An 18,903-nucleotide genomic window follows, 5' to 3' on the forward strand; every position below is an offset into this window, starting at 1 on the left:
ATAATCTTGCTGCAGTTCTCATAATAATAAATCTGTTATTATCTCAATAACCTTTGCTAGTATTCTGATAATCTTTGTGGCCTTAACCAAAATGAAGTTTCAGCAGCCCCAGCCTGGAAAGGACAGAAAAGGAGTCGGCCACGTCCTGGGGAAGCCAGGAGTATTTTAAGGATAGAGACTGGATCTGGTTTCCAACGGAAAAATAAAAGGCGCCCCCCACTCCCTGAGGTTAGAGCATCTGTACGCCCAGCTGTTTTAGTGCCAGGGTGAACCAGCCAGCAGAAGAGAGTAACCCTTCCCTCTCCCCAGTGCCCCACAGCGTGCTAAATTCGTCAGCCACGTTTCAAGGGTGGTTGCTGTTTTGCAAGAATAACGAGAGGGTAGGGGAGTGGGAGTTCTGGGGCTGGGGGAACTCAGCCAACAGGCAGGAGCCCTTTAGATCCTCCTTGGCCAATTTTCCTCTAAAATGAGGTTATTCTTTCCCGTTGGGCCCTGAGATTAGACAAGAAGGGCAGCTGGGGAAAACATTCCACCGAGAAGTGGGCTATTTTGCAAAGATGGGCTCGGTAGATACGACCGAGTTAAAGCATCCTCTGTGCTCATTACAGTTCCGTTCCACTTAAGCGTCACTTAGGGGAGATGGGCAGGGACATAAATTGAATAAATAAAATAAACAAACAAATTACCCCACCTTCCCTGCAATTTTGCACAAACTCAGCCACTGCTGATTGGGAAATGCATATTCTCCGATGCCCTGCATTTATAACTTTTATACCTTATATCTATATCTGTAGATATTTATATCTATAGCAGTGATATCAGGCGCCTCCCCGGCCTTCTAGTGTTGCAATTTCCAACTTTCTTGGCCTTTGACCGTTCAGCATCTTTTCTCCAAGCTGTAGCTGTGTGAAATTCCAGGAGGAGACTATCGCAAAAGAGCAGCAATAATGGCAGTATTTATTTTGATGTGAAAAGTGCATAATAAAATAAAATAATATAAAATATTATTTTAATAATAATAATAAATAATAAAATAATAATAATAAATAAAATAAAATAGAAAGTGAAGTTGAAGTTGAACCAAGAGAAAGCTTGCTAGCAAAATGGATGGCTGGGGATTTTATAAGTTTCTTGGTGCAGCAATGGAGAAAGTGTCAATACAGACATTCCAGCAAGACGAACGCGCGCACACACACACAAACACACACACACAGAGGAATCAAATCTTGTTGTGCGAGTTATACAAAGGAGCAATCGCCTCAGAGGATTGCAGTTGTTACTTCTGAGTCAAAAAATTCCCTGCTTGTGCAAATTTGTAGCTACACCCTTGGAGAAGTTCAGTTAGTGCAAACGGGCAAGACTGCACTTTTTACACAAGCAAAGGGTGATGTGAGCAGGACTGCCTGTTTTCAAACAGCACTGGTATCCAAAAGGGCAACCGCATCCTGTCTGATGAACTCTGCACATCTCAAAAACTTGCAGGCATGCCTCTCCACCAACTGTAACTTGAACATCCTGGTTTACTTTTTTTTCAGTCACATGGGAAAACACACTCCCCAAAGCATCCTCAGTCGAGAGCTGGTCAATATCAACTAGGCAGGTGCAAACATACACACCAAATTTCACGCACCAAAAGACGCTGTGTGCTGAGTTGATGGATGAGGTCCGGGCCATCTTAGTCCAATAGCTAGCTTCTCACAGTGGCCAACCACCAGTGGCCAACCACCAGGTGCTAGGAAGTAGGAGTTGACCTGTCCCTTCCTCCTCACTCCTGTTCCCCCGCAATCTACACCAATGGCCCTCGGAAGACCAGCCCTCCAGAGACGTCGGATACAAACCTCAGCGACAAAAAACGGAGACGCACACACCTCAACATCGCACACACCTCAACATCGCGATGCAAGCCTAGCCCTTCACATTTGCCTCCTGACATCAGATGCAAGTCTCTAAGTCACCCGGTTTGTGTTGTGAGCTTCTGTCACTGTCTCCCCGCCCCCCCCCACCAATGATCCAATCCTTTTTAAACTTTCCACGTCAGATGCTATTATGGTGTCTGGTGGCGATGAATTCCACAGGTGAACGATGCACTGTCTAGAGAGACATTTCTTCAAGGCGAGGCATTTGCCAGCCCTGAAGGCTGAACCTCCACCTTGAACTTCGGACACCCAAGCCATGTCTTCACGCGTTGACCCCAGGGGAGAGGCACAAGGTAGCTACACCCCCAGGGCCAATCTTCCCTCAATCCCATTTGCGTCACAGGGATCTTCCTTAGTATCTGGCCTACCTTGCAGGTAAGATTATTGAAAAGATTACTAAAGAGCCACCGAGGACCACCCCATTCCGAATCAGCCCAGTAATCTACTTGAAAGGCAGAACGGGATGACGTAGGACTGGAGATTTCATTCGGTCTTTCTTCTCTAGGTAAAAAATACTGTAGCCTCATGAGCGTTATCTGCCCAGAGGAGGTAAGGACATTCCCCCTTGTAACCAAGTTTGCAACAGCAGAACGTACAGAAGCGTCATTTTTATGTAACTCCCATTCCTGTGCGGTGAGCCTTTGGCTTTGCTGTTTGAACCACTAGTAAAATCAATAGGATACAAAGAAATGATTGTTTTTAAGAGCAGAGGGCAGAATTGAACAAATCGAGTTTCCTGGTCCATGAAAGCAAGCTCCCTGCAGGAAGGAACCAGGGGAGGACTGGTGAAAGAAGTGTTTCTAAAAAAGGAATTCTTGGCTTATTATTATTATTATTATTATTATTATTATTATTATTATTATTATTATTTTGAATTTATTAGTTGCCCAGCTCCAGTGGACTCTTCTCAGTACCAGCCCAGTTGGGAGTCTCTACCTCCCACAATAATCTTTATGCACCAGTAGGGTCTTGCACATTTGAAATATGCATTATTATATTATTATTGTCATTGTTACTATTATTCCTAAATTTAACAGAGTGCTGTCCTGGTCATTGGCAAGATGTAAGAAGCAGATCCCACTGAGTTTTCAAACTAAACTTTGATAGAAGAGAGCCAGAGAATGGAGGGACAAAGGGGACAGCTAGTTAAAATAATGGATTGATCTATTATTATTATTATTAATAATAATAATATAATAGAAGCAGCAGGAGCCAAGTGAGGACCAAAGGATTCCATCTGCCCAAAGATGGGTGACAGAAGCTAGTTCATCAAATCTGTCCTCAATTGGCAGATTATATCTAAAACAGAGTGAGGGAATAAACACCACGCAGTCAAGAACGGGACCACGAGAAGCAAGAGATAGGCGGTACTAGCCGTTCCCCAGAAGCCAGAATCAGCCCTTTTACATCCACGCCGGATAAGGAAGAGGCGGTAAACGTAAACACTCAGCCCAGCGACTGGAGATGGAAAAAAAGAGCAGTAGGACCAAGGTTCTTCCAGGCTAACTTGTATCGCAAGACATCAAGTTACTAGCCCTCAAGGTAGCACCCGTCCCGTCCCGCCCCGTCCCTAACCCACTGAAGCCTCCGGTGCGCCCCAACTCACCCGCTCCTCTCTCACCGTTAGAAACCCAACTCCCCAAACGCCTTTCTGGGAAGTTCGTCCCGCGGATCGCGGCTCAAAGAAGTTGGGATCGCGCGGCTCCCCAGGAGGAACCAGGGCAGGGTCAGGATCCGGGCGCGCCCGCCCCAAGGGGGCTATTCGGGAACACGCCCGGGAAGGGGACGCCCCTGAGAGCGACGCGCTGCCTTCCCGTTCAACTTCGCCCGCAGCGCGGCGGCGGCGGCGGCAGCTTACCTGGGATCGCGACGTTTCGCTCAGGCGGGCGGTTTCCTCGCGAGGAGACCCGAGCGCGCCCCCGCGCAGAGTTTGGGCGTTTCGGAGGAACGGAGGAAAGAGGTGCGGGGCGGCCTCCCGGGGCGCCGGACGGGCTGCGGCTCCCTCGGCCAGCGAGGGCGCGAACAGGTGCGACCAGCGAGCAGGCAAAGCAATAATAACCCGGCGTCGCTCTGCCTGGCGGGGGCGGAGGGTGACTCACGCAGAGGCTCTCCCCGCCCCTCCGCGCTGCCATCCCGCCCACCGACGGCCGCTGCCCCCTCGGCTCCGCCGGGCGGTCAAGGCGCCGGGGCTCGCTCGGGCCGACGAGGGGCTTCGCTCTCCGCCGGGTTTGCGCCCACGTCTAGCTCGCTTTGGGGACCGCGCCTTTGCGCTTGCTCCGGGCGGCGCGCGGGGCATTCCGCGGCACACGCACGACCTCCCCGCAAGGCAGGCGCCGCTGTGGGTCCCGCGACGCGCTTTCCCGTGGAGAACTGAACCCGGGGGAAGGGATCCCCCCCACGCGCTTAGCAAAGGCAGTTTAAAGAGCCTGGGGCAGTGGTGCCATCCAGCCCGCTCTGCTGGTTTGTGATTTGGCGTGTGGTGTGAAGTCAGAACAATGTAACCAGATGAAATGGGTTGTGTGAATGCAGCCACTGGACCGAAAACTAAGCTCCCGGGTCGCTTTGGCTTGTTGGTGTTCACGCAACACACTAAACTTGGAGCCTGGGGTATCCCAAAGCCATTTGTGTGGTTATAGAAGGTGTGATGCCCAAACCAAGAAACTATCATTAATTCTCATGATAGCCTGATTTACACAACATTCTCAGAGAATGGCTGGATTCACAGGGCATGTTGAACCACAAATGATCCCATTCCATTTTAGCCTAGCGTAAGGTATTGTGCAAATCTAGTCAGCAACTATCATAGCCAAAATCTCCAGATAGGTTTAGGTGTTGGTCCCAAGAGGAGATCTGAACCTGGATGATCCTGGTCTAGTTGGATATATAGATTGTGTGTCCCACAAAGTGCTAATCTGTGGTTAACTGAACCAGGTTCAGTGAATGAATCCAACTGCTTGAATTCGCACAACTCAATTTGTCATGCCTTACTCCACAGTTCATGACTTGCTAGGTTAACAACAGTCACAAATCATGGTTGGGAAGCTACGATGGCAGGGTTTGAACAACACAACTTGGCTTGTATATTGAACCACATTTTACATGCAAAGGGCCTCATTCTCTCCATGGCAATCTTCCAGGAGTTGTGTGGGATACTCAGTCTGTTCTGATCCCCTGGTCTTATTTCCAAAACAATTCAGGGGTATCCACAGGACGGGGTCAAAAAAGTCAAAATGGCAGCCGTGGCAAGGCAATTGAAATCCCACCCTTTTTATGTGTGCTGCCCGTGCAATGCTTGTTGTGTAGTCATGGCTACCATATTGACTTTTTGGCCCCTTCCCCACAGATACCCTTGCAAAACACGCTATGTCCAAGCTTGGATACGGAGTCATAATGTGGCTAGTTTGTGACTTAATGGAGGCAATTTGTAAACCGTGGCTTATGGTTAAAAAGCCAAAAAGGCAACTTTAGCGGTGAGTGACCATCATGATACAAATTATAAATTAGCCTTCCTATGTTTATATGGACAAAAAGCCTCATTGACTTTAAGCATGTCAAGGATGGACATTGATATCTCTTGCAAGACACATTCTTGAATAATTGTAATCCGAAGGAATGCAAGCTGAGCCAGTTTTGGGATTCCCTACTTTTTTGATTCTTTTCCTTAGGTTTTTATTTGCATACCACACAGCAGTGTTTCTCAACTTGGCAACTTTAAGATGAGTGGACTTCAACTCCCAGAATTCCCCAGCACAGCTGGCTGGGGAATTCTGGGAGTTGAAGTCCACTCATCTTAAAGTTGCCAAGGTTGAGAAATACTTCTGTATGCTGAACACCTGCATTTCTCTGCAGGAAATAAAACATTTTATTCTGCTCTTGTCTTCCTATCTCCCCACTTCCTCTGACATTGCAAAGAAGATAAATTCCTTGAGACTTACTGTGAAATTCCAGTACTAACATTTTAAATAAGAGCAACCTGAGTCATTAATGAGGGATGTAACCATCATCTAAATTCAAACAGAAACACTTCTCTTTGTCTAATGTTAAGGCTTATGATCAATATTCCATTACGTTTCTAGCAGCGCTGGAATGCCTGGACATGTGTGTGCATGCATGAACATTGAACGCATGGACATGCGAGGAGGACACATGCTTTCAGTTGTTCATGAACGGGGAATGCACTAATCACCTGAATATGATGGGCAAAGCTGATGTCACCTCCAGTCTATTATGTTCAGCTTCTTTTGCCAGAATGAATCACCCCATTATGCCATTATGGACAGAAATCACCATCATATGTTGCCTGTTCAATTATGCAACAGGAATGTGCTACTGACTCAGCTCTTATATGCAAGCTGGATAAAATTGCACTCCAGAGACTGTTTCTGATAGCATACCAAAGAGGTGCTGTGTTCACAAGACATGCTTACCTATGTTTAACTGAACTATGGTTTACATAAACCGGTTTTGGGAGGGTTGCATAACATACTGAATCATAAGCTATCTACACAGTCGAATGTACATAACCTGTTTGGGCTAAGATGTTTTTTTTTATTTACAGTTCAGTGTGGTGTGAACCCAGCCAGTAGTTTAATTATTACTTAAAATAACCTGAAATTAACGTGCGCCTTGTATGAAACCAAGCACGTTCTGTTTTCTCCTTCTCTGTGGATGAGTTCTGTCCTTGTGCTAAGCCATGGGTTGTTTCAACCATAGTTTGTTGAATAAACTGCAGTTGGTGGAGCTCACGCAAGCGCTAAGCCCAGACCCAACAAACCGCATTATATGATTTAGCGTAACATGCGAACCAAGCCTCTCTGGCTTGTATGGCTTAGTGCAAGGTTACGCTGGGCTGCCTTCTCCGATAACACTGACATTTCATAAAATCAGGAAATCTACCACAACGTCAGAGATTGCAGTGAGATATCATGAGATTGGAGCATTCTTGCACAACGTCTTATGCATCTTCTCTTCTTGCACAACACCTGTGAGATTTCAGAATCTCGCAAGAATTTGGAAATACAAAAAATATTTTTATGTCATGGTCATGCGTCCAAGAACAGCCAGCCCCTGAGTTAACATAATCTGTGTGCTCAGCCTTTGCAGCTATTTGAAAACTATAGAAAGACAAACCATGGCTTAATACAATGCAGGAACCAATGGATGTTCATTCTGGTGGTTGATCATCAACCCAACATTTTCCATAACAAACGCCTGCATTCACCCTGTCCCAAAAAATACAGTTGATGTGTCAGTCGTGAATGTGCTGTGATTGTATATTTGGGGGGATTAGCATGGGTTTCATAAAGTAATTTTCCCCCTGTGCAAAAATAACAATAGTAACATACGGACTCTCAGTTGAGCCAACTAATTGCTCCCCTGGCATTGCAGCACCGGGGGGGGGGGGGGAGGAATTATTTCTCCTTCCCCATTTTCTCTCTACACATTTCACAGTCCTATAACCCTTGTTCACACTTGGGCAAAAATGCTTACGTTATGAGAAAAGCAGCCCCTGTGCCAAGTTTCTTTCAGACAGTCAATCCTTTCTCATCAGCCTGAAGGCTTCTTTTGCAACGGAGGAGCCATGTTGGCACGGTATCTCTTCTTTTTTGGAACAATTCCATCTGCTTACAATCACACTCCAAAGCCCATAATGAGTAGTTCAGGAACAACCAGACGGTGCCCCCATGCCTGCCGGCGATCTCCAGGACAGGAAGGAGGCACATTCCAGGCATGGTTTTAAAAACCAGCTGAACCAGTCCCGGTGGCAGTGAGTTGGTTGTGGTTTTTTTTGGGGGGGGGGTGTCCAACGATAGCAATAACAGGCTTAGAAATGTTATGGCCCAGGTTTTGAAGGCAACCAAGGGACACCCCCTCCCACATTTCAACAACGCCCACTGCCTCTGAAAATAATGACAGAGATGAGAAAGGAGGGCTAAGAGAAAGGAAATATCACCATGGCAGTTGATAACTCTACAGATGTTTGCTGAGAAGAAGAGATTTAGGTGAAGTTTGCATGACCCATAAAGCTATTAAGCTTGCAGCGTTCTTCTTAATTATGCAGAGTGTGTTGCATGCCGTACAAGGACACAGAGGGAAGAAGGTTGATCCATCTCCCCGAGCCAGGATTGGCTTGATCCAGGTTTACTGAATAAGCTATTATTGGTTGGTTCACACAATATACTAAGCCCTCGATCAGATTTTGCAAACCAGAACAACCCCCCACAACAGGCTAAGCAATATGAGACCAACCTTTGACTGTTGAGTCAGCCGAACATCTGCCATAGCTGAGCAACAGAGTCGATCTTCAACCGATTTGCAGGTGTACTCTCTGGCTCAAGGAGACCTAGTGTGGTGTGATGGTGAAGGTGCTGGTCTAGAAGCAAGGAAACCCAGGTTCTAGTCCCCACTCAGCTATAGAAGCTCCCTGAAGGACTTTGGACTAGTTCTTCTCTCTCCTAATCCAGCCTTCCTCAAAGGGATGTTGTTGGAAAATAGGAGAGAATGTGCTCCATACATGGTTTTGACCTCTTGAAGGAAAGCACTAGACTATAAGCAAGGAGAACCACGTTCTAGTCCCGCCTCAACCACGGAGGTTTTGCCATGTGAACTAGGCATGTCCAATGCAACCAAGTGGGACAAACACTAAGAAGAACCTCTATGACTCGTGGACATCTGTTTGGCCACAATTTCTGTCTGAATACAGTCAGATGACCCCATGAGACTATTTGGACCTGGGGATGACATAGTCTTTGCATGCCAACCTAGACATAATTTTGCAACAACTCACAACCTAGGCTGCCAGCCCACTTTTGATTACTCTACTGTGCACCATTGAATAACCACTTATACACTTCTATTTCTACTCCCTGCTCTCTCAAAAGCAATTGGAAGCCAGTCCACAATCTCTGTCACGGCCATCTCCCTGTAACGTGCAATAATCAGTCAGTGCTCCCTCCAGCTGTCAAAGAGGAAAGTACAACCCCCCCACACACACACAAAAACCCAGCACTCACTCAACACTTTGCCTTGAGCTACTACCAGTCCCAAAGTAACAACAACAACTAAAATCCCCTCACCAACCCCACACAAAATGAGAAGGAAATGTACTAGCATTGCCCTTCCATTCGCATTTATAGCCCTGTCCTATATATTTGACTGGTAGTACACGCAAAAAAAATCTGAGTGGTTGCAATGAGGGGAAGCTCCAAACTGCCAGACCACCACCATTCTTCTTTTGCATTGAACAGGCCCAGTAAAATAGGATCTGGGAGATGTGGTGAGGTAAGGCACGAGTTTCTGCCAATGGTAAGTGACCTGCCGACAACCTGCAGAGAGCAAATGAGAAGACCACCTTGTTTGTGACTCCAAGTATACTGGAGCTGGGTCAGAAATAATGCAGTTCTAACATAGGCAGTTTTTTGAGATCAGATAATCTGGAATTGATTCCGAACAATGCATGCCAAGTCCTCAAACAGAAATGCATTTTTACTGTGTTTGCAAGATTCATCTGAGCCCACCTGACACCCTGGACCATAAATTCTGGCTAGCTTTGCAAAACCCAGCTGGCCAAACTTTGCTTGCCTAGTTTGAGTTTTGCAATCCAAATAAAGTGACTATTTAGGATTCCAAGGAAAAGGAAAGCCAGGCCCTTAACTTAAGAGGCCGGCACTTGATGAGAGACTTGTCACGCAGCCAGAGTTACCACCAAGAATATCTAGAGTATAACAAAACTTTGCTTGCAGTTTTCATCAGGGTTCCAGAGCCCATCGTCCAGGTAGAGCTCGCTTTTCAAAACATGCTTGGTTCCCAGTATTAAATAGAAGTTGCTGAACTGAGCTATGATTTTTTTTAAAAAAAATTTGTAGAGGGGAAAAAATAGGAATAATGGTGACACACTATATTTTTATTTCTGGCTGAAAAAATGAAGGATAGAGACTCTCCAAAGCTAACCTAAATATAGATCAATGCAAGAGTTTCTCACGAAGAGCTGAGTGACCTAATTATTGGATTTAGCACCTCTATCAATCGCTGTCATATTTTTCTTCAAAGCTGAACAAGGCTAAGATTGTTCAAGAAACGGCCCATTTAAAATTTAGCAACCTTTTCCCACTCCATTATATTGAGCATTGCTGAAACGGTAACTTTGAGAGGCACAATTACTAGAGAAGTAAATGGAATGTGGTCTTTTTGCAGTAAAGTTATATGTGGCTACAATGTGGTTGATTGATGGTTTAGGGCCATGTCTGACCCCAGACAGCATGTCTTGTAAGGGTTTTATTTGACGTTTTTTTTTTGTGGACACTTCATTTTGATTAAAACAGCCAGGTTGGTACAGTTAAGCTGAAAATGGAAAAGCATTGTCCAGAGCACCCCAAGACAGTTCTCCATCTGAAAGCAAATCTTAGCAGCTAGGAATTGTTTGAAGACATAGAAAACTTTTAAAACCGTACTTTCACATTTTTACAAAGAAGAAAACAACATGGTTGTTGAGGTGCTTTCGACAAACATGGTGTGTTTTTGGACAATTTCTTCCTTGAAAACAAGAATATGGATTCTGAATTGTATTTAGGTAGGGTAACACATAATAACCCAGCTTCTGTTTCAGTTGGATTTGCTAACCAACAGGAAGTTTTATTCTTGTGGTTTCATGCTATAACATGAATCAACAGTGAGGATCCTTGTATTAAAAGATCCTCTGTTATAACTCCAGGGGTATACTGGATAGAACATTCCATATTTACTCATGGATAAAAACAGTATGGAAATAAGCTTGAAATATCTCCCAAAATCCCACAATAGCTGTGGGGCTGCATGAAGGACGGATGTTGGGTTTCTAGCAGTCTGGAAGCCATAATCTTCACTCACCCAGCCCTCTTCTTGGTCTCTCCCACTCCTCATACTTTGGGAGAGGATTACACATTGCAGATGGAACCTGAATGTTCACAATGATGTCAGCTATGGATACCTGAACAGGCAAAGAAGGACATGGACAATCGGAAAGGAGGACAAATGCGGGGAAAGGAGGACACGCTAATTCAGTGTTTCTCAACCTTGGGAACTTGAAGATGTGTGGACTTCAACTCCCAGAATTCCCTAGCCAGCCATGCTGGCTGGGGAATTCTGGGAGTTGAAGTCCACACATCTCCAAGTTCCCAAGGTTGAGAAACACTGCACTAATTGTTTAACTTTCTTGGAAATGCACGACGAGTCATGGGATCTACAGACTCCAGTGGTCATAGATGTGAAGGGGCTGGACTGAAGCCAATTGCTGGAATCAGGAAATAAACAATCTAAATCAAAGCTGTCGAGCCTGCAGACAATTTACAAGGTCACAAAAACATGAAAGTTTGAATGACTCCTGTTGTGAAAACAGTCCAAGGAAAAAAACAACAACCAAGATACTCCAAACGCCGGACAATATTTGATTTTAAGTCTAAGCCTGCTGAATGGAGGACACGAGGACAAAAAGGAGGACATCTCCTCCATTTGCTGGACGCCTGGTAACCCTAACTCCACCAGGGTTCCTCAACCTCAGCAACTTTAAAATGTGTGGACTGCAAGTTCCCCGAATTCCCCACATTTTAGCGTTCCCATTTTCTGTCCTTCTAGCAATATTTAGAGAGGAGACACCTTATTCTGAACCTCCTAAAAGTCCTTCTGCTTTCTGCCTCTAAAAGTGACTCATAGAAGTAAAGACACCCAGCCTTTTCTGATATGGCTGGCATTAAAAGGCCGGGATAGAAATACCAAGCTCTGTTTGTTCCTTATCAAGTCTTTTTCGCAGAATGAAGAAGGCTCTGTCTATCCCAGCTCTCCAAAGATGGGGTCTTGAACTAAAATGAACAGCACCTGCTTTCAGCCCAAGAACAAGTCATGCTTAGAAATGTCCATCTTAGCACACGTGCCCAGCTAGTTGCAAATAGCTCCTTTGAGGGACACATTAAACAATTGTGTAGTTCAGTGTTTCTCAACCTCGGCAACTTTAAGATGTGTGGACTTCAACTCCCAGAGTTCCTCAGCCAGCCATTGGAATTTGCAAACCAGAGCTTGCAAGCCAACTGTGATTATTCAATAAGCCACAGGTAAACAAACCATAGCTTATGCAGGTTACCCTGTTGCAAACTTTAGGATTCCTTCAGTCCCTCTCTAAGAATATTAATACTCGTGTATATTGGCACCACTTCGGTTATACAAGGACGGACATTTACAGTCTGAACATGAGATGGATAATCATCTATGCTTAGATCTTTTTGTAGACTCTGCTAAAAATGGGAAGAATGAACCGGAAGCAGGAGGTCATAAAAATGGTAAGTTAATGGCAGTGCAGATGTACTAACAGTATAGGGAAGAGAAGCTATGAAGACATACCAAAGCTCTTATTTCTTATAATCCTAATTAGATCCTTGGCATTTCCACCTAGAAGAAAGGAGGCAGATCATTGGCCCTCTAGATTTTATTGGATTTCAACTCCCATTACTCCTATTGTTCTGGCTATGCCTGGAGCCGATGGGACCTGGAATTCCACAACATCTGGAGGCAATGGGAAAGGTAGTTTCTCTGAGTTCTTGGAGTAGTTTCTGCAATTCAGACTAAGAAGCAAAATCTTCCACCTCTGTATTTCAACATTTCTTCAGTTATACCATCTATGCCTGCAGCCTTACCATTTGTCAACCTTCTAACAGCATTTATGGCCTTCTTTTCAGCCTTTTTTTCCCCCCAGATGCTTATATTCCTAGCATTATTTTCAATTCCACTCTTCAACATCCCACTATCGTTCCCATACAGATCTCTAAAAACCTCTTTCTAGCATTTTCTACTTCAGCTTCTTCCCAAAGGGTGGTATCGCTTTCATTTTAAATTCCATTCGCCCTGCTGGAGGCTTCTTATTTTGCCCTTTTTAGTTGCGTTCATTTCTTTAAAAATTCCATACAAATTGCCTGCATTTTCTTTGCCTCTTTTAAGCTTAACCATTTACATTCTTTGCAGCTACCCTTTTCTTTCTCTATACAGTATCCATTGTCCTTCTCCCATGCTCATTTTTATAGCAATCGTTCTCTTATATGCCTCTTCTCATCCACAGTCTCTTTCACTTCATCATTCCACCACATATCCTTTTTCATATTCCCCATTAACATAACTCCACATATTTTTGTGGCACTTTGTAACGTAATTCACTTCACTCTGTTCCAGACAGCTTCCATATCCTTTTTTCCGAGTCTATTTTATGTTCTCTTACTGTTGGGATATCAACATATTTTTTAGTATTTTTTCATACAGGACTCATATTTTCTCTTCAGGGAGTCCTTCTACTTCCAACCTCACGTCTTTCACATCTTTCTTTTTCCTCCATGTTCATTTTTTCTCTAAGACCCACTTCTGACACTACTTAAAAATGAACCTTCCTCCATTCAGAATCTCCTCTCTCCTTTACATCCTTCACTAGCTTTTTGGTTAAAAGAAAACTTTTGATGATACATTTTCTCTCTGAAACTGCTCTGATGACCAGTTTTATTTTTTACAACACAGCAGACATCACCATTCCAAGAGTTTTGCTAAGTACAAACAAGGGCTGGCCACACCTTTATTTTCCAAAGGTTTGATGGTTTAAGCAATTGGCATATTGGAGTTCTTGAGAACCGTGTTATACATTGATTAAAGAGATTAGATACTTTTATTTCCTTTTGTTAATACAATCACTTTGGTGAGTTGCAATATTGTGGTTCCCAAAGGGTGGGAGGGGTGTATATGTACGTGGGATTTTTTCCCTCCATCTGAATATAAGACTGACTTGTTTCTGAAAAACAGGTACTGTGATCAGCCTTTGATATTGTCATTCACACAGTGGCAATCAGTATCCTTTGTATTTTTGTGAGGTTGTCCTACAATAACTGTGTTTGTAACAACTGGTAAGTGAACAGTTCACACAATTGCTAACTGATATTGGAGTTACCCATTTTCTGGATTTGTGTCACACGCAGATTGTAAGCCAAGTGGGTGTGTAGGACACACTAAGCGGCGAACTAAACAACATTTTAGTCTCACCCCAGACAGTGGTGCAAACGTAGCCAGTGTTGCAGGCCAGCCATTCCTTTCTCCTTTCTCCCGCTGATGGAGAATTGCTGAAAAGTGGACCAAAGGACAGCTTGAAAGGAAAGGAGTTTCAAGCACTTACTTTTTAAAGTCTCAAGTGCTTTTTTTTTAAGCGTTAAAAAAAACCTCCATGAACTATATTTTTTAAAGTAACAGTGAAGCCTAAATTCAACATTCAAACCAGAAAAGACCAAGAAAAGTTGCTGTCCTTATTTCTTTATCAGGTCCAGGGGAAATAAATTCTAGTTAGATTTAGAGATACTAAAGTTGATCTTTTTTTTTTCCTGCAGGCTGCCTTCTCCTGGCTGGGGCCAGCAAGGAAACTTCAGCAGGTGAGGCTCTGTCACCCTCCATGCTCGCTGTGCGCATCCTGGGGCTGTGCCCTCACCCAGTGCCTGGATCCCGGGCCAGCAGCAGGAGGAAGAACCCAGCGAAGGTCAGCTGGGGGCAGTGGCGGGGGGTGGCAGGGGTAGGTGGCGGAGTGTAGAGCAGCCAAAAGAGCAGAGATGGGGGGGAAATAGGCAGGTGGGGGGAATTGAAGCAGAGGCAGGTCACGCAGGGCAGGAGAAGTGTGAGGTCCTTGCCTACTCTGCCATCGCTAAGTGGTGTGGTCACATGATGTTTTGCTTAACAACCGCTTTGCTTAGCGATGGAAATTCCGGTCCCAATTAGGGTTGTAACCCGAGGACTATCTGTACCGTTCAACATTTTGATTTCTATTCCCTTATTCTATTAATTCTTTTGCCTTAGTTTGCCCCTGGCCAGTTTGTGGTTCATGAAAAATTGTCTGAATTTTTCCTGCTGCAGAGAATTGAGAAAGATACTGGGGGTTTAGACATACAGTAGGTGAATATCGCCCTCTAGTGGTCATCCTTAGAATAGCTCAATCCCTTTTTTTTTTTTTTTTTAATCTGCGCTCAGTCGTTACGGACTCTGCAGTGACTGCTTGGATGAGTCCTTGCAGTTTTCAAGGCAATTGTTTCAGAAGTGGTTTGCCAGAGCCTCCTTCCTAGGGCAGAGCCCAGCTGGCGAGCACAGGAGGCGGGGTTTCCATTGCTTCACGCCCTTTTCGGGTGCGCACGGTTTTTCGCGCTTACCAGCAACTGCTCCCGACTCCTTTTTGCAAGGCGCCGCCAGCATTTTTCCTCCCACCGGAGTGAGAGTACCCATTTATCTACTCACGTGAGTTTTCGAACTGTTGGGTTTACAGGAACTGGGGAGGAAACAGGAGCTCACCCTGCTAACGCAAAGGCTGGACTCGAACCGCTGAAGCGTCGACCATTTCTGGCCAGCAACTTTCAGCGTCATTAAGCCGCTGCGCCACCGCGTCCCCCTCAATCCCTCCTTGATAACATTCAAGTCCATCCAGCAGGAAAGAGTGCTAAAGAACCAGGGGAATTATCATTCAGGAACATCTGGCGGGCCAGCATTTCCCCATATAATTATAGAAACATCTTCCCCACTGATGCCTCTAGATTGGGAGACACCAGTTTGGGAATATCAATGCAGAGGATAAATTCTAGCTTAATTGCTTTATAGAATAGTGCAGTGTTTCTTAACCTCAACACTTTAGGATGTGTGGACTTCAACTCCCAGAATTCCCCAGCCAGTATGCTGGCTGGGGGATCCTGGGAGTTGAAGTCCACACATCCAAAACTTGCTGAGGTTGAGAGACACTGGAGTAGTGGGTCATCATTTGGACCAATCCTAAAGGCATGATTACCATTTTGGATGGCATGGCTCACACCCTCACCATCTGTCTGGATGCCCTTCATGGCACTGACTTCCACAACAGTTGCTGATTTGTAAGTTTCTGTTAAGAAGTAGTTGGAGAAGCTGATTTTTTCTCTGCCTGCTCTCTGTCCTGTCCTCTACTGGATCACTGGGATCAGTTGGGTTGTGAAGAGAAGCCGTTGACCATGACATCACTTTGCATTTCACTCCATAATGTTAAGCCAAAGAATGGACTCATTGTAACTCTGTTTTGCTCTTCAGTCAAGTGCTTATGTGTTAATTTATCTCCGTCAACTGTCTGGATTCAATAATGTCATATTTATACAACTAACATCCCTTCAGAATAAAGACCATATAAAAAGAAAATATAATTAGTCCAAGTCCATCTCTTCTGACTCCTGGCAACTGGTGGTACCACTGTGGTCCTAAGCTCTTCCTTCTCCAGGGTGAAATCTTTATCTACCTTTGAGGCTGGTTCCTAGCAAAAAATGATAATCCACAAAACAGGATCATAATTTATCTTTGGACAAATCTCCTGTATCTCATTCCTGCTGTCTCTTGGACAAAGACTTAACAGAAAGACTTTATTTCATCTCCTAGATACATCACACACAGTAATAGGCAACCTATGGCTTTCCAGATGTTGCTGAATTAAAACTATGAATACCTCCTTGACCAAGGCACCCAAGGATGCTGGGAGTTGTAGCTCATCAATATCTGGAACGGCACAGATTAGCTCTCTCACTCACAGGTTTGACATTGGTTCTCTTCGGGAAGTGCAACAAAACTCTTCTTCCTGCATTTCTGGTGGATCTCCTCACAGGGGAACTTGGCCCTGATTTGGGGTTCCTGGACCTGATACAGCAGCTCTTCACATAGAACTGCATTGCAGTTAAATCTTGTGCTGTGTCAAGGATTGTCAAAATGATAACAGTGGAACTGAGGTCTTGAATGAGGTGCCTGTGGGCACCGATGTGCTCATGGATACCTACCTTGGCCTCCACCAGACTTCTTGACCAACAGCACTTTTGCATTTGTCACACCCACAGTGGCACACATATAGTAATGGGTAAGCCATCCCACCCATGTGGGTCACAGATGCCCTTATGCCAAAACATAGGGGACCACATGATCCATACCATGAGCAACAATGCTTGAAAACAGGAACCCGGTTGGAGAAGTCTCCACATTTTGGATACTTTGTGGCTGTTTTTTAATCTTGCAACATCTGTAATATTGGGTTCCAAGATCGATAAAGATTCAGGAGAACATTATGGAAACAGTCAGTTGCACGATTCTCTAATCAGTGAAGGACCTATTTATTAAGTAGAATATCTGCTTTAGAGATCTTAGCAGCCAAATTCTTTGAGATCCAGATCATATCTATTCTTGAAAAGGATCTATGTCTTTCTGAAAAGTGTATTCTCTAGAATTACCATTTTTCTATCTCCATGCATTCGCTAACCCTAAACTGTCCATCAAATCAAAAAAAGCATTTGGTAATTTACCCTGAGTGATTTTAATATTTTTCTCTGATGTTCTGTTTAGCTGTGGGTAGATTACTCCACTCCAATCTCCCATCAAACACCCAATTTTCATAAGATAAGCTTATTAATCTCTCCATAAGTTGTTTATAAAAAGTCACTTTGTCCGCATTTGGGGCATAAATTCCCAATAGCATAGTCTTAGCCCCATGTAATTTAACTTCCACCCCAACAAATCTAACAAATGCTCCCCATGAGAGAATTTTTTTTCACTATTTAAAAAAATTAAAACAAGATATAATTTGTCTACAATAGACTCATATTAGGAAAAAGGATATAAAATATTTGATTTATAAGAATTTAGGTGAAGAATGTATGTCAGCTGGACCTAAAAAAAGAAATGGAGTTGTTCTGTATATTAACCCCCAAGTAAGACCGTCTGCTGTTACCATGGTGATGAAAAAGTAACTTTGCAACTAATCCTCTTATTTACAACCTTCGCAGGTCTGTAGAGGAAAGGAAAGCTGAAGTAAAACCATAAAATTATGTTTCACTTAGTGACTGCTTTGCTTAACGACCAAATTGCCGGTCCCAATTGTGGTCACTAAATGGGAACTATTCCTGGCAAATAGAAGGGGTAGAAATGGAAGCAGTAACAGACTTCATTTATTTGGGCTCCAAGATCACCGCAGACGGAGACTGCAGCCATGAAATTAAAAGATGCTTGCTCCTTGGGAGGAAAGCTATGGCAAGCCTAGATAGCATATTAAAAAGCAGAAACGTCACCTTGCCGACAAAGATCCGCATAGTCAAAGCTATGGTTTTTCCAGTAGTAATGTATGGCTGTGAGAGCTGGACCATAAAAAAGGCCGAGTGCCGAAGAATTGATGCCTTTGAACTGTGGTGCTGGAGAAGACTCTTGAGAGTCCCCTGGACTGCTAGGAGGTCAAACCAGTCAATCTTAAAGGAAATCAACCCTGACTGCTCATTGGAAGGATTGATAATGAAGCTCAAGCTCAGATACTTTGGTCACCTAATGCGAAGAGAGGACTCTTTGGAGAAGACCCTGATGCTGGGAAAGATTGAAGGCAAAAGGAGAAGAGGACAGCAGAGGATGAGATGGTTAGATAGCATCACTGAAGCAATGAGCATGAAACTGAGCAAACTCAGGGAGGCAGTGAAGGACAGGAAGGCCTGGCGCGATATGGTTCATGGGGTCACGAAGAGTCGGACACGACTTAACGACTGAACAATAACAACAGCAACAACAACAAATGGGAACTACCTATATTATACCCTACAACAATAAAGTAGGGTTTCTGGATTCCTTGCGATATCTGCTGCTTGATCTGGGCTACCTCAAAGGGCCGGCATCAGTCTTACAATGTAAAACATCCCAAAGGAAAGCGGTAGAAAAGTGGGGCGAGAGAGGAATGGGCCTAGCAGCAACAAGAAATTCATCTTTTTTATACTGAAGCAGCTACTGTATTTCTAGGCTACTGCTCCTTGTGATGCGTTCACCCATACATCTGAACGCATCTTTCTTGGTCGCCACCAGACTACCTACCTCATTTAATTCGGAATTTTTTTTTTAAATAGTTTATCTAGTTAAAATAAATTAAATGAGAAGATGGCATTATGCAAAGCAAAGTGTCCCCGAACAGCATCCCTTCCACGCT

At 44.3% G+C, this 18,903-nt stretch overlaps 1 protein-coding gene across 2 annotated transcripts in view; it reads right to left on the bottom strand.

The window, feature by feature from the left end:
- PROSER2 (proline and serine rich 2) overlaps nucleotides 1-4,181 on the bottom strand; it is a 28,860-nt gene extending 24,679 nt beyond the window's left edge. Inside the window, exon 1 of one of the 2 annotated variants that reach the window (XM_025166170.2) lies at nucleotides 3,775-4,181. The gene's annotated coding sequence lies outside the window, so the exon portion shown is untranslated. Of the gene's footprint in view, nucleotides 1-3,522; nucleotides 3,584-3,774 lie in introns of those variants that run through there. The other variant, XM_025166171.2, reaches the window with a different exon arrangement.
- Nucleotides 4,182-18,903: the final 14,722 nt, after the last annotated feature.

Source organism: Python bivittatus, unplaced genomic scaffold (assembly GCF_059951505.1).
Source record: "Python bivittatus isolate LINGU-HERP-01145 unplaced genomic scaffold, Pbiv_v1 ctg000330_np1212, whole genome shotgun sequence".
Taxonomy (NCBI): Eukaryota; Metazoa; Chordata; class Lepidosauria; order Squamata; family Pythonidae; genus Python; species Python bivittatus.